The 19317-nt window shown below is 42.6% G+C and overlaps 1 pseudogene; it reads right to left on the bottom strand.

Moving 5' to 3' along the window:
* Positions 1–4529: 4529 nt before the first annotated feature.
* On the bottom strand, positions 4530–10763 carry LOC120051247 (annotated as a pseudogene).
* Between the last annotated feature and the right edge of the window lie 8554 nt (positions 10764–19317).

The following is a 19317-nucleotide window of genomic DNA, read 5'->3' as shown; positions in this document are numbered from 1 at the left end:
CTCAGTGCTGCGTACAATTACCGCTGCAGGGAACAAACCCAAATAAATAACATAGATACAACATTCCATTTGAATAAAGGCCTACTGCTGCCATATTTGTCCCAGACATATGCATGAAAGGCCTACAAAAAGACAGCTAGGCCTTCATGTTGCAGCAAAGTTGTCTAAAGATTGTAAAATTGAGAAAGCATTTAAGTCTAGGTTACTTGAACATGTAAAATGTAACATTTTAGCTTACGCATACATATTGCATCTCCAGCAAAACGATTGGCCTATTTAGTTTGACATTCAAAATGTGGCCAACGTTTTTGTTCTATTGCTTGCGTTAGGAATTCAACTGTAAATGGTATTTTAATAGGATAACTGGATTAAAAGTCGAAAGCAACAAACCTGAATATCTTATTTGGCATTTTCAGTCGAGTCATCAGTAAACACAAGAGTGCACTGCACCTGTCTGCTCTCCCTGAACAATGCGCGGTGATTGAAAGCTGTGATTCGATTAAGGATATTAGTGCTAAACAATTGTAGTCTGGTTGTTCTTCACTGCTATACATTCGTGCTGCTCATCCAAGACAGTGCTGTCAGTCTGAGGAAACACGGTTGGAACTTCTGTCTAAAATGATACAGATACAGTATATGTTAGATATGTTTCAAATGAATACAGAATCAATAATTATATCCGCTATAACAACAGGCAATGCAATGACAACACATCCATGAAAAATAATGTGGATTTATGTGTACATTTTACATTGTAGCCTACTCTATTTTTTTCTATTTGCTAAATAGATCATCAATATATATTTGGGGCACAGTTCCAAAATGTGGAGGAATCAGATATCATACTTAGATAGGATGTGAACCCGTGTTCAATTGAGTAAACCACATTTCAGTTATAAATGCGTTCAACCTTATTATAAAAAATATTCTACAGTTGGAAAGTTAAACCTCAGTTCCCATGTGGGTGTCACTGAAGAGCCTGCGCAGAAAAACCGATACATCTGCACTTGGTCTATCTGCAATAAACACTGGCTGTGTGTATTACGCGTTTTACTCAGGTTATTTGCACCATAAAATGAAAAACGATTTACATAAAAGTTGCTGACAAACTGCTGTTTCTATATGCCTGTTGACCTGTGTGCTCGAATAGCTGGCAGATCATACGTTTTTATGCGTTTTAATTTACAGAAACTTGTTTTTAATTAATTTCCGTTGTTTCTTTATCCATCCTTCTGTATCTGAAAAGGAAAGTTTTTTCATCCCTTGCTCCTTGCTGAGGCTATTGTCTCTGGATTGAGCTCGAGCCCCTGAACAATGAATGTAAATCTCCCCCCTTCGATCCCGCCTCAACCGACCATCTGCCAGCGCGCGACGGAGTCAGATGTTCCCCCAATTATAAGAACAGTCTTGCGGAATCCTTGCCACTGATTCTCCGCCCCTCCCTGAGTTCGTTCCATACTCTTCTGCCCAGCATCCCGACTTGTTTGATTGACAGCTCTGCTTAACCCGAAACCATTAAATAACTACAAATGCTGAAGTAGGTAGGCCTAATACACATATGTGAATTCCTCCACAGAACACTACCAGAGATGACATTGCACCCATAGCTAAAATAACCGCACTTGCTTTTACGGATTTTGGCATTGAGGGCTGTCTAGGGCAGGTTTAGGCTACTTATTGTCAACTGTAGCCTACCTGCTTTATGTACCCACTTCCTCTCAGGTGAATGGAGTCATCTACTGGCAGGAGAAAGACCTTCTTGACTTGAGGACTCATGCAGGAGGACTATTGTCTTTAAAAAAGATTTTATTGACATGAGTCCTGTTTGCACGTGGAAAATTAATAGACCAGTCGTCGGGCTTTAGAGGGAAACAACCTGTTTAACTTTACAGATGGGTAGGCCTAGCCTATAGCCATGTAGCTATATCGAATGAAAAATGGATTTGCTCGCTTCGTAATATTGGAGCAGATACCCAGGCGAAAATGCGGATTAGTCAAACCACCTTGAGCGACACAAACGGCTTTCTAATCAATTTTACTCGCTGAGACGGTCAGTGAGTGTTTACGGGGTGTGGGGCGAGGAATCAGTGACTGCTAGACCGAACAATGGTGTATCGTGTGCCACTCGCCATCTCCAGGCATTCCCTCGCTCCCACGGGAGTACCAGCCGCCACTTTCTGGGAGGGGAGGGGGGGGGGGGGGTGAAGGCCCAAGACGCAGCAGCTGGCTCGCGTCCCCTCTGTCCACTGCGGAGAGAACAACGGGATAATGCGGCCCACCACGTCCGTATCGATCGCTATATATTGCGCTCATTTATTTGTTTACTTATTTAAGTAAGGTAAGTCCCCGGCGAATATAGACGACAACAATTAAAATGGTGCCCAGTCAGACCGCATCTTATGTTATCCTCTGCCTGCAGCCTATCATTCTATTGATTTTCTAAATCCTAATCTTTACTTCACGAATAAAGCAAACATTTTAATGAAAATGTTTAGGCTAGGAAAGATGTTAGTTTGACTTATTCGTTTGCTTTAATATTGTTGATGATTGGTTATAAGATAAGTAGGCCTATTAAAGTTGACAACATCTTAATGTTCTGTTTTCTGTATCCTATATGCATATTGGTGTTATTTTTATAGCCAATATTTCTGTTACTCATTTTCCACAACGAAAACACGCACAGCCTAGCCTAGGCCTATGCACAAAAAGTTATGTTGAGTTTATTGTACTTTTTTGGCACATATTGACTCTTTTAGGCCAATCTTCATAAAACGAACATTAAACATAGATTATTAATTATATGTGTGATAAACCACATACTGCAGTGTAGCCTATAGGCCATAATCTGAGCCATCCAAGTAGATTTTGAGACATTCGTATTCTGTGAAAAGTCCTACATCTGAGAAGAAGGGTGCGAATCGATGTGGAACCCTCACGCCCCCCTTTGGTTGAGCGTGAAGTGAACATGCTGTGTGTTGTGTGTATCGCTACTCCAACAATGTGAGGTGAGGTCTTGACTTGAGGTGACACAGAGGAGCATGTGCATGTGTCATTTTATTGTATTCATAATTTATAATTTGAAAGATGAATCACAGTCAGAAAATAATTGTTTATCAAAGTATACTCTTCATAATAATTTACCTCCTCCCGAGTGGCGCAGCGGTCTAAAGCACTGCATCGCAGTGCTAGAGGCGTCACTACAGACCCTGATTCGATTCCGGGCTGTATCACAACCGGCTGTGATCGGGAGTCCCATAGGGCGGCGCACAATTGGACCAGCGTCGTTCGGGTTTGGCCGGGGTAGGCCGTCATTGTAAATACGAATTTGTTCTTAACTTTCCAAGTTAAATAAAGAAAATAAATAAAAACATTCGATATTTACTGTGTAAATGTTGAAACATTAGCTTTAGAATTAATGTTTTGCCGACCCAACGGCAGGTAGGCTCCCTTCTTATTTGTCATAATTTTACCATCACCCCAAAACTCATCATTAGCATATATTAAGTTATTAGGTTTTGTTCTAAGTGTTTAATGTGTAAGATCTAATGATATAATTGAATTAGCCAACAAGTTCATAAGAAGGAAAATACATACCAACAATTAGAAGAAAGTCAAATGAAAAAAAATACAATTAACAATCATAAAGCTATCCCAATGCATATCCCTGATGTGGTAAGATTAATTGAATCTAACAACAATAATTGGATTTGGGGGGGTAGTCCTATCAGTGACTCTCCCACTCCTCTTTCTCTCCTATCTCTCCTTTCTCTCCTATCAGTGACTCTCCCACTCCTCTTTCTCTCCTATCAGTGACTCTCCCACTCCTCTTTCTCTCCTATCAGTGACTCTCCCACTCCTCTTTCTCTCCTATCAGTGACTCTCCCACTCCTCTTTCTCTCCTATCAGTGACTCTCTCACTCCTCTTTCTCCTATCAGTGACTCTCCCACTCCTCTTTCTCCTATCAGTGACTCTCCCACTCCTCTTTCTCTCCTATCAGTGACTCTCCCACTCCTCTTTCTCCTATCAGTGACTCTCCCACTCCTCTTTCTCCTATCAGTGATTCTCCCACTCCTCTTTCTCTCCTATCAGTGACTCTCTCACTCCTCTTTCTCCTATCAGTGACTCTCCCACTCCTCTTCCTCCTATCAGTGACTCTCCCACTCCTCTTTCTCTCCTATCAGTGACTCTCCCACTCCTCTTTCTCTCCTATCAGTGACTCTCCCACTCCTCTTTCTCCTATCAGTGACTCTCCCACTCCTCTTTCTCTCCTATCAGTGACTCTCCCACTCCTCTTTCTCTCCTATCAGTGACTCTCCCACTCCTCTTTCTCTCCTATCAGTGACTCTCCCACTCCTCTTTCTCCTATCAGTGACTCTCCCACTCCTCTTTCTCTCCTAGTGCAAGAATAACAAACCAGTGAATTGACCTCTTTTCTCCTTGATGATCTGTTAAAGCTTATCATACATTAAAATATAATAAAAAATGAATTTTAAAAGACAGAAAAGGTAGCTTAGTTGTAACCTGTTTGTCAGAGAGGGCTCTGGACAGTGAAGATCAGGTGCCCTGAGAAGAAGCTGTCGGAGGTCATGCCGTTGCCACCGTAATAAGTTGACAGCCAGATCTTGTCCCCCTTGTTGAGCTGCAGCAGTGTGCCTCCAGTAGCCGTGATGTAGCTGTTCTGCTGGGTGGTGAAGGAATGCAGCACCAGCTGGCCGTTTCTCCGCAGGTCCACGCTGCCCACATTCTGTTATATGGTGCAATGGAACTCAAACTCGTAGACGCCTGGCTCCACGCAGGTGAACTCCCCCATCCTGGTGTCGAAGTGGTTCTGTCCATTGTAGATTACCTCATAGGTTTGGATGGGCTGGCCTGGTTTGGGGTAGTTGTAGCCGAGCCGCACGGCGAAGGCAGATTTTGCGTAGATGCCAGGCTAACCACGTGGCCCTTGTGGTCCTGAGTGAGAGAGACTGAGGTTAGGAATGATATCAACACTACAACTGTCACGACTTCTGCCGAAGTCGTTGCCTCTCCTTGTTCGGGCGGTGTTCGGCGGTCGACGTCACCGGCCTTCTAGCCATCATCGATCCATTTTTCATTTTCCATTGGTTTTGTCTTGTCTTCCCACACACCTGTTTTCAATCCCATTCATTACCTCTTGTGTATTTAACCCTCTGTTTCCCCTCATGTCTTTGTCAGAGATTGTTTTATGTCAAGTATTGTTTTCTTGTTGTATAGGTGTGCGACGGGTCCTCGTACCCATGTTTATTTGATATATGTATATTTTCGTGCTTGGAGCATATTGAGTGGACATTTAGTAAAAGTCTACATTTACACTCCGTCTTACTCTCCTGCGTCTGACTTCCATGCCACCTATACACACTATTATGACAACAACAGACACTATTAGTCATAACAGTGGTTATGCTTCTCCTTGTTATATACTATTAGTGATATCAGTGGTTATGCTTCTCCTTGTTATGTACTATTAGTGATATCAGTGGTTATGCTTCTCCTTGTTATGTACTATTAGTCATATCAGGGGTTATGCTTCTCCTTGTTATATACTATTAGTCATATCAGTGGTTATGCTTCTCCTTGTTATGTACTATTAGTCATATCAGGGGTTATGCTTCTCCTTGTTATATACTATTAGTCATATCAGTGGTTATGCTCTGGGGGACCTCATCAGATAACCACTTAGCACTTCACATCAGGCCTAGTGAGTGACTACCAGAATATTTATGACATAATACAGACAGTAATCATATACAGTGGCAAGAAAGTATGTGAACCCTTTGGAATTACCTGGATTTCTGCATAAATTGGTCATCAAATTTGATCTGATCTTCATCTAAGTCACAACAATAGACAAACATATTGTGCTTAAACTAATATCACACTAATTATTGTATTTTTCTTGTCTATATTGAATGCATCATTTAAACATTCACAGTGTAGGTTGGAAAAAGTATGTGAACCACTAGGCTAATAACTTCTCCAAAGCTAATTGGAGTCAGGAGTCAGCTAACCTGTAGTCCAATCAATGAGACTAGATTGGAGATGTTGGTTAGAACTGCCTTGCCCTATAAAAAACACTCACAAAATTTGAGTTTGCTATTCACAAGAAGCATTGCCTGATGTGAACCATGCCTTGAACAAAATAGATCTCAGAAGAACTAAGATTAAGAATTGGTGACTTGCATAAAGCTGGAAAGGGTTACAAAAGTGAAAAAGCCTTGATCATCAGTCCACGGTAAGACAAATTGTCTATAAAAGGAGAAAGTTCAGCACTGTTGCTACTCTCCCTAGGAGTGGCCGTCCTGCAAAGCTGACTGCAAGAGCACAGCACAGAATGCTCAATGAGGTTAAGAAAAATCCTAGAGTGTCAGCTAAAGACTTACAGAAATCTCCGGAACATGCTAACATCTCTGACGAGTCTACAATACGTAAAACACTAAACAAGAATGGTGTTCAAGGGAGGACCCCACGGAAGAAGCCACTGCTGTCCAAAAAAAACATTGCTGCATGTCTGAAGTTTGCAAAAGTGCACCTGGATGTTCCACAGCGCTACTTGCAAAATATTCTGTGGACAGATGAAACTACAATTGAGTTGTTTGGAAGGAACACACAACACTATGTGTGGAGAAAAAAAGGCACAGCACACCAACATCAAAACCTCATCCCAACTGTAAAGTATGGTGGAGGGAGCAGCATGATTTGGGGCTGCTTTGCTGCCTCTTGGCCTGGACAGCTTGCTATCATCGACGGAAAAAAGAATTCCCAAGTTTATCAAGATATTTTTCAGGAGAATGTTAGGCTATCTGTCCGCCAATTGAACCTCAACAGAAGTTGGGTGGTGCAACGACCAAAAACAGAAGTAAATCAACAACAGAATGGCTTCAACAGAAGAAAATACGCCTTCTGGAGTGGCCCAGTCAGAGTCCTGAACTCAACCCGATTGAGATGCTGTGGCATGACCTCAAGAGAGCAGTTCACACCAGACATCCCAAGAATATTGCTGAACTGAAACAGTGTTGTAAAGAGGAATGGTCCAAAATTCCTCCTGACTGTTGTGCAGGTCTAATCCATAACTACAGAAAACATTTGGTTTAAGTTATTGCAGCCAAAGTAGGGTCAACCAGTTATTAAAACCAAGGGTTCACATACTTTTCCCACCCTGCACTGTGAATGTTTACACAGTGTGTTCAATAAAGACATGAAAACGTATAATTGTTTGTGTGTTATTAGTTTAAGCATACTGTGTTTGTCTATTGTTGTGAACTAGATGAAGATCAGATAAAATTTTATGACCAATTTATGCAGAAATCCAGGTATTTCCAAAGGGTTCACATACTTTTTCTTGCCACTATACATGTAAATGGGGGAGAGAAGGGATGGTGGAGGAGGGTGGTGATTTTACCTTCTGGACCTGGTGGCCCTCTCGGTCCTACTGGTCCTTGTTTAGTCGAGCCAGTTCCACCAGATTTGGGATCTGTGTTTGGACCAGGTTCAATAAAAAATTATTTTAGAAATCATGTATTACTTCCTGTATATATTGACAAACTAATATCTTTCTAACTCACACTTGAGAACACACAAATTCCCACCTCAGTAAGGCTCAGTTAAAGTTAAAGAGAGATGTATGTCACACGAGGCCTCAGATCAACACTCACTATCACTATTGTCCTTCCAGGGGCTGAGGTCGAAAGCAGGGATGTCTTCACAAAGGGTGTAACCGGACTCACGGGGGTCACAGGGACATCAGCGATGCCAGTGTTGTCACAGGTGATGCGAGCCAGAGATGTCTTCCCCAAGCTTTTTTTCTGATCCTCGGTGAAGACTCGTTTTCCCACCACAGTCTGATACACAACACAAATTATGGTGATAAACAGGGTTTTTCTAAATTATGACTGAAGACTCAGAGATATGAAAGTCCAAATAAGACATTGCGGAGTCCTTTCTAAAAAAAAAAGTCTCTGTTAATACAGTCAAACATGCTGTGGATTGAGAGTCTATAAACGACCCTGCCTAATCAATGTTGTCAGGAGTCCCATAGAGGTTCAGCAGGTTCTGGGCCAGCTCAGTGTTGTTTATCACCATTGCCAGGTTCTGGGCCTAGGACAGGTTACATAACACATACCATTTGTTGTAACCTGAGAGGGGTAACAAGAAGATGAAGTTTTAATTGGCAGCCTTTTACAGAAATACAGTATCACATAGAAGACAGTGTGGAGAGCTTTGACAGTAGTCCTCCCATGTGTGGTATAAGTGGAGTAAAGTTCTACTGTAGAGAAAGATACGCTTCTAGATAAGACAGTTAATCAAAGAGAGGGAGAAATAGAGGATAGGAGACAGTCTCCTATGAGGAGACTGATAGGAGACAGACGGTTGAGAGAGCCCATGACCAGGGACATTTTAACAGAAAACTCAAACAGCCTATCCCTCAGCTCATCATGTGGTCCTGAGTGTTCAGTTTATCCTGACGACCCACCAGCCACCTCAGCATAGGGTCCAAACCACCTTTTTTAAACTTTATTTAACTAGGTAAGTCAGTTAAGAACAAATTCTTATTTTCAATGACGGCCTAGGAACAGTGGGTTAACTGCCTTGTTCAGAACAACAGATTTTTACCTTGTCAGCTCAGGGATTCGATCTTGTAACCTTTTGGTTACTAGTCCAACACTCTAACCACTAGGCTACCTGTCACCTCATCATGCATTACTGCTACCTGGGGGAGCAGGTAGCAGTAAGGCCTGATCCAGCTATACTTTAGTAGTAATAATAATACAACCTTATTTTGATCTATACACTTTTAGTGTACAACGGGAAATCACTTATGGTGAATGTAAATGTCCCCCTGAGAAGTGGGACTGAGAGTTGTACCTTCAAAGACAATCCTCCAGGGGGCGAAGAAGGCCCTGTGCAGCAGCGGACTGGGGAACTGGGCGTTCTTGTTGTAGTTCTCATCCAGACGGAAGATAAAGGGCTGGATGGAAAGGTGAGCGAAGAGGTAGGCAAACACATTGGAGATGCTGGAGTCGACATTCTCATCATAGCCAGGGTAGGTGGACAGCTGGCTTGCAATGAAGTCTGGGCCCACAATGTGGAACAGGAAGTCCCTGAAGGTGATCACCTGTGAGAGGAGGAAGGACATGTGTGACAGTTTAATCACCCAGCAACTCAAACCCATGTGTGTAGGTAACTACAACTATGTTATGACCTTTGTAACTTTGAACTCCATGTACAGATAGAAACTGAGCTAAATTAAATAGATTTGTTATTAGGCTCTCATTGGAATTACCTGGAAGTAGCCTCCCATGATCTTGCGGGTCTCCTGGTAGGTGATCTCTCCAGTCCAGTGAGGGTTGAGCTGGGTGAGGGTGCGGGTCATACGGTTGTGTTCACGCAAATCATTGTGTGCATGGAGGTCAGAGCAATGTTCAGGATGTGGTTGGATACCTCCCTCACCTGGACAGTTGGAGAAAAGGATCCCTCTGGTGAGACTGAAGGAAATGTTGCTGCAGTGCCACTAGAGTACTAAGGATCTTACTGCTAACACTATCTTAATCATAAGGATCAAGATAACAAGGATAGTTAATAGTGTAGCTTAATCAGTATGATAATATTGGTAATGATAATATGGTTGTAGTACCAGGGGGAGGAGGTTCCCATTGATTTGCATGTTCGGATCCCAGCCCTTGGCCAGTGAGATGCCATCCTCATACTCAGCAAGGAGCCAGTGGGTGAAGGGTGTGTTGGCAGAGCCTCTTCGAGGGTTTTCCCTGGAGAGAGGGGGAGGGAAATATAAATTGAAAAAGTGAAGGAGATGCCATGGTGATATTCATGTTTTTGGCTTGCATCACTAGTCAATTCCTTCCTTCTGTGATTTTAGGCCAGTATGTGTTGTGCAACAACAGGATGGTGTAGGAGTCTTGTTACTTTGATGCCATTATTTGGCTTACCTGTTGTTACAGACACTGGTGGCTGTGCGGAACCTCTTCAAGTTGGGGTGGTTTTGCAGGAAGTGGGGTGGGCCATGGCTGAGCAGCAAGTCAGATCACCAATAGTCTCCAGATCCTCAGCAGAGATTAGGTCTGTGCGGAAGACAGACAGAGAGCCAGTGAGCTGTGTGATCTGAGTGTTGATGGGGACATGTGTATGGAGACGTGAGGGTATTTTTCCTAAACCCCGGGTAAATGCCAGAAAGGAGACGTGTGTGTCTGGAGATGTAACTGTGAGAAAAACAGGACAGAGAAACAGGTGTGTGAGAAACAGGACAGACCTGTGGCGTTGAGTGAGTGCTTATGGATGCTGTTGTTTTTTGGTAGATCTTTCCAGGGGTGTTCTCCATGTTGTCTACAGCCCACACCCGCTGAGCGGGTGTCCCGGGCAGGCTGCTTCAGCAGCTCCAGGATGTCTGCATCTACCAGCAGAATTGCTTTTTACGTGTGATAAACTCCAACATGGAGGCAGTGCAGGGACATGAGCCAATGGTATAACTCACTGGTACTGTATGTAGCATCGCACGCCAGGCATCTAGGCGCTCTTACAGTGAGCTATACACGGCTGTGAAGTTATGTGGTGTACCATAAAGACATTTCCACATAGAAATACACATTCTGTACAATACATACACAAACTGAAACATGTTCTGTGATTCATACATGTCACTGAAAAATATATTCCTCTCTACGATCTACCAGGCTCCAAAGGGAAATTTCAAAGAAGGGTTTTCAGACTCACTCTTTTCTGGATTACTCATAGTCCGCATCCACTCTGGCCTCGGCATCATTTTACATCATCCTGCTCAAGCGCCCTTCTGAAGACAAAATAAGTATCTTTCCATTTCTGTGACTGATATCCACATGTCATACGTATGTCTAGAGCTAGCAACATTCTATATGCAACAATTATTTATTCAATATTTTCGTCAAAGTTAATTTGATTGGACCATAATAAATGAGAGCACATTCAGGCATTTGTTACCAATTTATGTTCTGACCAATTTATGAAATAATTTCTCTTTTCACCCTTTCACAGAATGCAGTCATTTTGGAAGTTTGATGAAAGGTGCTAAAGCCATCCCTCAAGTGCATTCACCTGGCTTAACAAGCACAGGTACAGCCCAAAGGCCAGAAGGCACAGAAAATGCAAAAACACACACACAGGATGTCATAAGTTTCCCACAGCCAGACGTGTGATGGATGTTGTGGTCACAAAACGAAAACGACACATACTCTGTGAACTTTAGATGTGTAATTTTTCAGATTGCTTTTACAAGTTTTGAACATTCATGTAAAAACAAAATATGTACTATAATCAACCACAATTCATTCAAATTGTACAATTTATCATGGTCCAAACATACCAACACAGTCGTTAAGAGGGCACGAAAACACCTCTTCCCCCTCAGGATGCTTAAAGTATTTGTCATGGGCCCTCAGATCCTCAAAAAGTTATACAACTGCACCATTAAGAGCATCTTGACTGGCTCCAACACCGCTTGGTATGGCAACTGCTTGGCATCCGACCATAAGGCATTACAGAGGGTAGTGCATATGGTCCAGTCTTCACTGGGGCCGAGCTCCCTGCCATCCAGGACCTTTAAACCAGGTGGTGTCCCGTGTGGCTCAGTTGGTAGAGCATGGCGCTTGCAACGCCAGGGTTGTGGGTTCAATTCCCACGGGGGGACCAGGGTTCAATTCCCACGGGGGACCAGGATGAATATGTATGAACTTTCCAATTTGTAAGTCGCTCTGGATAAGAGCGTCTGCTAAATGACTTAAATGTAAATGTGTCAGAGGAAGGCCCTAAAAATTGTCAAAGACTCCAGTCACCCAAGTCATAGACTGTTCTCTCTGCTACCGCACAGCAATCGGTACCGGAGTGCCAAGCTTGGGACCAAAAGGCTCCTGAACAGCTTCTAGCCATAAGACTGTTGAACAGTTCATCAAATGGCTACCCTGACTATTTGCATTGACACCATTTTTTTTTCACTTCGCACTGGCTTTATGCAAAGTAACTGGACTCTACTCACACACTCACACATACTACACGCGTGTGTGTGTGAGTGTTGCAGTAGATTCAAGTAGAAATGTTACATGTACGATTTGCAGGTAGAATGTTACATGTATAACTTTTAAATGCTTCCAGCGCCTCAGTCTTTTAAGCACAGACTATTTATTTATTTTTTTATTTTTTTATCCCCTTTTCTCCCCAATTTTCGTGGTATCCAATCGCTAGTAATTACTATCTTGTCTCATCGCTACAACTCCCGTACGGGCTCGGGAGAGACGAAGGTCGAAAGCCATGCGTCCTCCGAAGCACAACCCAACCAAGCCGCACTGCTTCTTTAACACAGCGCGCCTCCAACCCGGAAGCCAGCCGCACCAATGTGTCGGAGGAAACACCGTGCACCTGGCCCCCTTGGTTAGCGCGCACTGCGCCCGGCCCGCCACAGGAGTCGCTGGAGCGCGATGAGACAAGGATATCCCTACCGGCCAAACCCTCCCTAACCCGGACGACGCTAGCCCAATTGTGCGTCGCCCCACGGACCTCCCGGTCGCGGCCGGCTGCGACAGAGCCTGGGCGTGAACCCAGAGACTCTGGTGGCGCAGTTAGCACTGCGATGCAGTGCCCTAGACCACTGCGCCACCCGGGAGGCCGAAAGCGCAGACTATTTTACACCTGGTTTTGTTTGACAGCACCTTTACTGGGCCTTTAAATTAGTAACTCTTTACAGTTTACACTTAATGGGATAGTTCAGAGAAATAATGTATTCAGACATTTGTTTTCTTACCTCATAAGCAGTCTTGGGACTGCTCTTAAAGGAAAATTCAGCCCAAAAATCTTTGGCTGAGAGTTTCCTTTTGTGAGGGTGGAGACTTCGGAACTCCCAATTTCTAACACGAATGGGCCCAGAACTTAATCACTCAACTGACCAAATTACACAAGATTTTAGTTCTAAGGAGTGACTGCAATCAACACTGGTTTTGGTAGAAAAGTCACTGCCAAGAAACGCTTATGTTAGCATTTTCGGACTAAAAACGTTATTTTACTTAGCATAGTGTGTCTGAAGTTACACATCACACTATTGTGTGACTGTTTTTGAATAAAATGTCCTATATATTTTCTTGAATATCCTCTGTATTGTGTGCTTATTGTTTAACCATTGATATGTTCTAAGGGCCATTTTGAGACCTTAAGGAGAATCAGTTACTGCTGAAATGTCTACCAATTTCATGTCCATCTTTTTGTGAGAAATTACATTGGTCACTCAAAACATTTATAAAGTATAAATAGTCCACACTTTAGATGAGGCCTTACAAAAGAGTTAGTAGAATGACCTGTAATAAACATATAATGAATTATCTTATGAATCATTATTAAATACTTTAAAAGTTGTTTATAAATGTGTGAATAACTAGGTTATAACATTTACAAATGTGGTAGTAGGTTTAATGACTAATAAATGAATCAACTATTCACTAATCCATTATAAATGCTTTATTATGTGGAGTTATTATAAAGTGCTACCAAATAATTATTTTCAATGTGCCACTGGCCAATATAACCACCGTGTGATTAAGTGCTGGATTCGCTTTATAGCTCGATTGACATTTAAAGTCAATGTTCCCACGTTCACAGAGACTACATTCACAGTAAACGCTGCATATGTCGGCTCAATCAGAAATTAGCTATACATTTTAATGCAGATCTTCCACGATACTTCCACGATATGGATTGAATCCAGCCCTAAGTATAGGCTAGTCAAAGAAATAATAGGCCTTAACATACATTTTGTTTCCCACCTTGAATGTAGAGAAATGTTTGTCTCAATGGAAAAAGAATGTCACAAATTTGCAGTGCCTTCAGAAAGTATTTCTACCCCTCGAGTTATTCAACATTTTGTTGTGTTACAGCCTGAATTCAAAATAGATTAAATTGATTTTTTTTCTCACACAATCCAGTAGTTCCCAACTCTGGTCCTGGAGTACCCCGAAGAGCACACATTTTTGTTGGAGCCCCGGACAAACATACCTGATTCACCTCATTGAGGGCCTGATGATTAGTTGACAAGTTGAATCAGTTGTGCTTGTACGGGGCTACAGTAGAAAATGTGTACTGTTGGGGGTACTCGAGGACCGGAGTTGGGAACCACTTCAATACCCCCATAATTTTGTTTTGGGACACTGTAAAGTCCATGGAGAATAAGAACACCTCCTCCCAGCTGCCCACTGCACTGAGGATAGGTAACATTGTCACCACCGATAAATCCACGATAATCGAGAATTTCAATAAGCATTTCTCTACGGCTGGCCATGCTTTCCTCCTGGCTACCCCAACCCTGGGCCAACAGCTCCGCACCTCCCGCAGCTACTTGCCCAAGCCTCCCCAGCTTCTCCTTCACCCAAATCCAGATAGCAGACGTTCTGAAAGAGCTGCAAAACCTGGACCCATACAACTCAGCTGGGCTAGACAATCTGGACCCTCTCTTTCCAACATTATCTGCCGCCGTTGTTGCAACACCTATTACTAGTCTGTTCAACCTCTCTTTCGTATCGTCCGAGATTCCTAAAGATTGGAAAGCTGCCGCGGTCATCCCCCTCTTCAAAGGGGGTGACACTCTAGACCCAAACTGTTATAGACCTATATCCATCCTGCCCTGCCTTTCTAAAGTCTTCGAAAGCCAAGTTAATAAACAGATCACTGACCATTTCGAATCCCACCGTACCCTCTCAGCTGTGCAATCCGGTTTCCGAGCTGGTCACGGGTGCACCTCAGCCACGCTCAAGGTACTAAACGATGTCATAACCGCCATCGATAAAAGACAGTACTGTGCAGTCGTCTTCATCGACCTGGCCAAGGCTTTCGACTCTGTCAATCACTGTATTCTTATCGGCAGACTCAACACCCTTGGTTTCTCAAATGACTGCCCCGCCTGGTTTACCAACTACTTCTCAGACAGAGTTCAGTGTATCAAATCGGAGGGCCTGTTGTCCAGACCTCTGGCAGTCTCTATGGGGGTACCACAGGGTTCAATTCTCGGGCCGACTATTTTCTCTGTATATATCAACGATGTCGCTCTTGCTGCGGCGTGATTCCCTGATCCATCTCTACGCAGACGACACCATTCTGTATACCTCAATGTACCTAGTACCCAATGATATATATAAACCCTGGGTTGATGATTCTATGTATAGACCATTTTCCAGTACACGACACACTGACGTCACACACAGATGCGCGTGCCCACTCAACATAGCTTAGGTTAACGTTTTTATTACTTCTAAACAAAATCACTTTTCAACCAATCACTTTCAATTATATTTTAATTCTTGCTTGCACAGTTGATAATATTATATTTGGTTGTGATCTTTGCAAAATAACTGTTTTGGATACAGCACTTGTTAACTAGAATGCTAACGCTCATTGATATAGGCTGTAGCAAAAGCTAGCCAAAGAGCCATTTTTCTGGTTGAAGTTGAAGTGTTTTTTAGGTATAATGCAGTTGATTAGCTACGATGACCCAAACATCATATTAAACCTCTTTGGGATAGGGGGCAGTATTTTCACGTCCGGATGAAAAGCGTGCCCAAAGTAAACTGCCTGCTACTCAGGCCCAGAAGCTAGGGTATGCATATAATTGGTAGATTTGGATAGAAAACACTCTAAAGTTCTAAAACTGTTAAAATATTGTCTGTAAGTATAACAGAACTTATTTGGCAGGCGAAACCCCGAGGACAAACCATCCAGGGAAAAAAAATTGAGTTCACTGTGTTTTCTATTGGTTTTCTATGGGTAACTAGATTTGAGGCACCTGGTTGCAGTTCCTATGGCTTCCACTAGATGTCAACAGTCTTTAGAAATTGGTTGATGTTTTTCCTTTGAGTAATGAAGAAGTACGGCTATTCAGAATGAGTGTCAAGCCAAGTGGACTCTTTTGTTTAGGGCGCGCGACCTGGAGCTCGCTCCACTTTGATTTTATCCGCTATTGAACACAGTATATTCTGTCTTAAATTGTATCGACGTAAATTATTTACGTTTTAGGATACGTAAGGATCGATTAGGAAAGTTGTTTGAAATGTTTGGACCAAGTTTACAGGTAACTTATTAGATCATTTGTAGTCATGTTGGGCAAGTTGGAACCGGTGTTTTTCTGAATCAAACGCGCCAAATAAATTGACATTTTGGGGATATAAAAAAGGATTTTATCGAACAAAATGACCATTTGTGATGTTTCTGGGACATATTGGAGTGCCAAGAGAAGAAGATCTTCAAAGGTAAGGCATGAATTATATCGTTATTTCTGACTTTCGTGTCGTACCTGCTTGGTTGAAATATGATTTTCATGTGTTTGTATGGTAGGGTGCTGTCCTCAGATAATCGCATGGTTTGCTTTCGCCGTAAAGCCTTTTTGAAATCTGACACGGTGGCTGGATTAACAAGAAGTTAAGATTTATTTTGGTGTATTGCACTTGTGATTTTATGAAAGTTAAATATTTCTAATAATTTAATTTGAATTTCGCGCACTGCAATTTCACAGGATGTTGTCGAAATGTTCCGCTAGATGAACGTCTAGCCGTAACAGGTTTTAAGCAGGACATTCATACGAGCCTTAAAATCCAAACATAATCCATGCACTCATATGCAACATGTAAAATGAGGCTTTTTTTGCTGGCGTTCTATAAGAACTCCCCATTGTTCTGCCACCAACTTGAAGTGCATCGCCCTCGTGCGGCAATGTTTGCAAAACACAGAAAGGCATCTGTTGTTCTTTGAGAGGCTTTGAAGCCATCTGTTGGCCATATTGGCACTCCCCAGTAGGAGCAGTCCTCCATAGGAATTCTACAATATTTAAATTAAATGTTTTCATAGGAAAAATTACATGTATTGAAGTATTTTTGTTGTAGTGGGGACAGTAACTTTAGTAATCTTTTAAAAAAGTATACTTTAAGGAAAATGTTTTTATATATATTTACATTTTAATTTTTTATGTTTAGCTCAGATAATATAATTTAAAAGTATGCATTAAGGTGTCTGTAATAGAATAAATGTAGCAAAAACAAATGCAGACATGAATACATGCCTTTCTAGCTAATAAATGCATGAATAAATGCATTTAAATGCATTTAGATAAGAGGAATACTTATGTATGAATGCTGTTCATTGACTACAGCGTTCAACACCATTGTCCGCTCCAAGCTCGTCACCAAGCTTAGGACGCTGGGTCTGAACACCTCCCTCTGCAACTGCATCCTAGACTTCCTGACGGGCCGACCACAGGTGGTGAGGGTAGGCAACATCACCTCCGCCATGCTGACCCTCAACACGGGGGTCCTACAGGGGTATGTGCTTTGTCCTCTCCTGTACTCCCTGTTCCCCCACGACTGCATGGCCACGCACGTTTGTTTGCTGACGTTTGCTGACGACACAACGGTGGTAGGCCTGATCACCGGCTACGATGATCACCGACTTACACTGCCAGGTAAGTGACCTGGCAGTGTGGTGCCAGAGCAACAACCTCTCCCTCAACGTCAGTAAGACCAAGGAGCTGATCGTGACTACAGGAAAAGAGGGGGCGAGCATGCCCCCGTCCGCATCGATGGGGCTGCAGTGGAGCAGGTCGAGAGCATCAAGTTCCTCGGTGTCCAAATCACTAAAGACTTAAAATGGTCCAAACACCCATGCCCAGTCGTGAAGAAGGCGCGACTATGGCTCTTCGTCCTCAGGAAGTTGAAAACGTTTAGCATGGGCCCTGAAATCTTCAAAAAGTTCTACAGCTGTACCATTGAGAGCATATTGAATGGCTGCATCACTGCCTGGTATGGCAATAGCACCTCCCTCGATCGCATGGCGCTACAGAGGGTGGTGTGGACAACCCAGTTCCTCACTGGGACCGAGCTCGCTGCCATCCAGGGCATCTATATCAGGCGGTGTGGAAGGAAGGCCCGGAAAATCGTGAAAGACTCCAACCATCCAAGCCATAGACTATTCTCTCTGCTTCCACACAACAAGCAGTACCGGTGAATAAAGTCTATCACCAACAGGCTCTTCAACAGCTTCTATCCCCAAGCAATAAGAATGATATATAGCTAACAAAATAGCTACACTGTATATCTGAGTTAACCTTGTATCTTTAATTACCTTTTATTTTAAGTTGTTCACTGTCTCTGCACACTTACAGGGCCCTACACACTCACACACACACTCACTCCATCATATGCTCACTTACACATAGTATGCACATACATGTATACTGACTCTACACACATGCACACCCACTCACATACAAGCTACTGCTACTCTGTTTATCATATATCCTGTTGCCTAGTCAACTTATCCCTATACATATCTACCTCCAGTATTCCTGTAAATTGTAAATATGGTATTGTAACTGACCCTGTACAGTATGCTTATTTGCTTAATTATTGTGTTCTTCATATTTCTTCTTATTTCTTGGGTGTTTTTTCTAGTATTACATTGTTATTGATTATTGCATTGTTGGGTTTTGAGTTTGCAGAAAGGAATTTCACTGTGCTTGTGCATGTGACATAACTTGAAACTATAGCTTCCAAAATATGTTTTACAACGGTGGGGGGAGTGCCAAAATGGAGGAAAGGTGGCTTCAACACAGCGCCCCCAATTAGTAATCTAGTGTTTATACAAATTATTGGTTGTACCCCATGAGAACCCAAAATATAGGCCAATAGAAACTCTCGTTTGTGTTGCAAAACGTTCTCCGTTTGGAGTAAATGGTTTTGAAACGTTTTTCAACAGAATAATGTAGTGGATACACTCCTGGTAAGGAACATTTGACACAGCAAACCATAACATGTGACTCTTGTTTTTTTCGACTCTGCCTAAACCATAAAGAATGATAGAGGACTCTTCTTTGTATCTTTCATATTATGGCGTCCGTAAGTACACGGGCAGTGCAATTGAGGCCATTTCCATTTTGAAGTAGTCCATTTTATTCTTCTACTACTTCTATGAGTTGGTAAACAAACTAAACCGGTGAATACTACCACCTGGAATTAGTTGTTGGAACACGTATAATGCCAAGATTGGCGATGTACTGCCACCTGAAGTTATGGAATGTTAACTCACAAGCATAATTAATTGGCTACAGATGGAATTATGTGATCCTTCCTTAACCCATAGGTCAGGTTTTCCCAAACTCGGTTTTGCACTACACAGCTGATTCAAATAGTCAACTAATCATAAATCTTTGATTATTTGAATCGGCTGTGTAGTGTCAGGGCAAAAAGCAAAACGTGCACCAAGTTTGGGAAACGCTGTCATAGGAAGTCCCA

Source organism: Salvelinus namaycush, chromosome 1 (assembly GCF_016432855.1).
Source record: "Salvelinus namaycush isolate Seneca chromosome 1, SaNama_1.0, whole genome shotgun sequence".
Classification (NCBI taxonomy): Eukaryota; Metazoa; Chordata; class Actinopteri; order Salmoniformes; family Salmonidae; genus Salvelinus; species Salvelinus namaycush.
The sequence above is the reverse complement of the archived record's forward strand: the minus strand, read 5'-3'. Positions and strand labels throughout refer to the sequence as shown.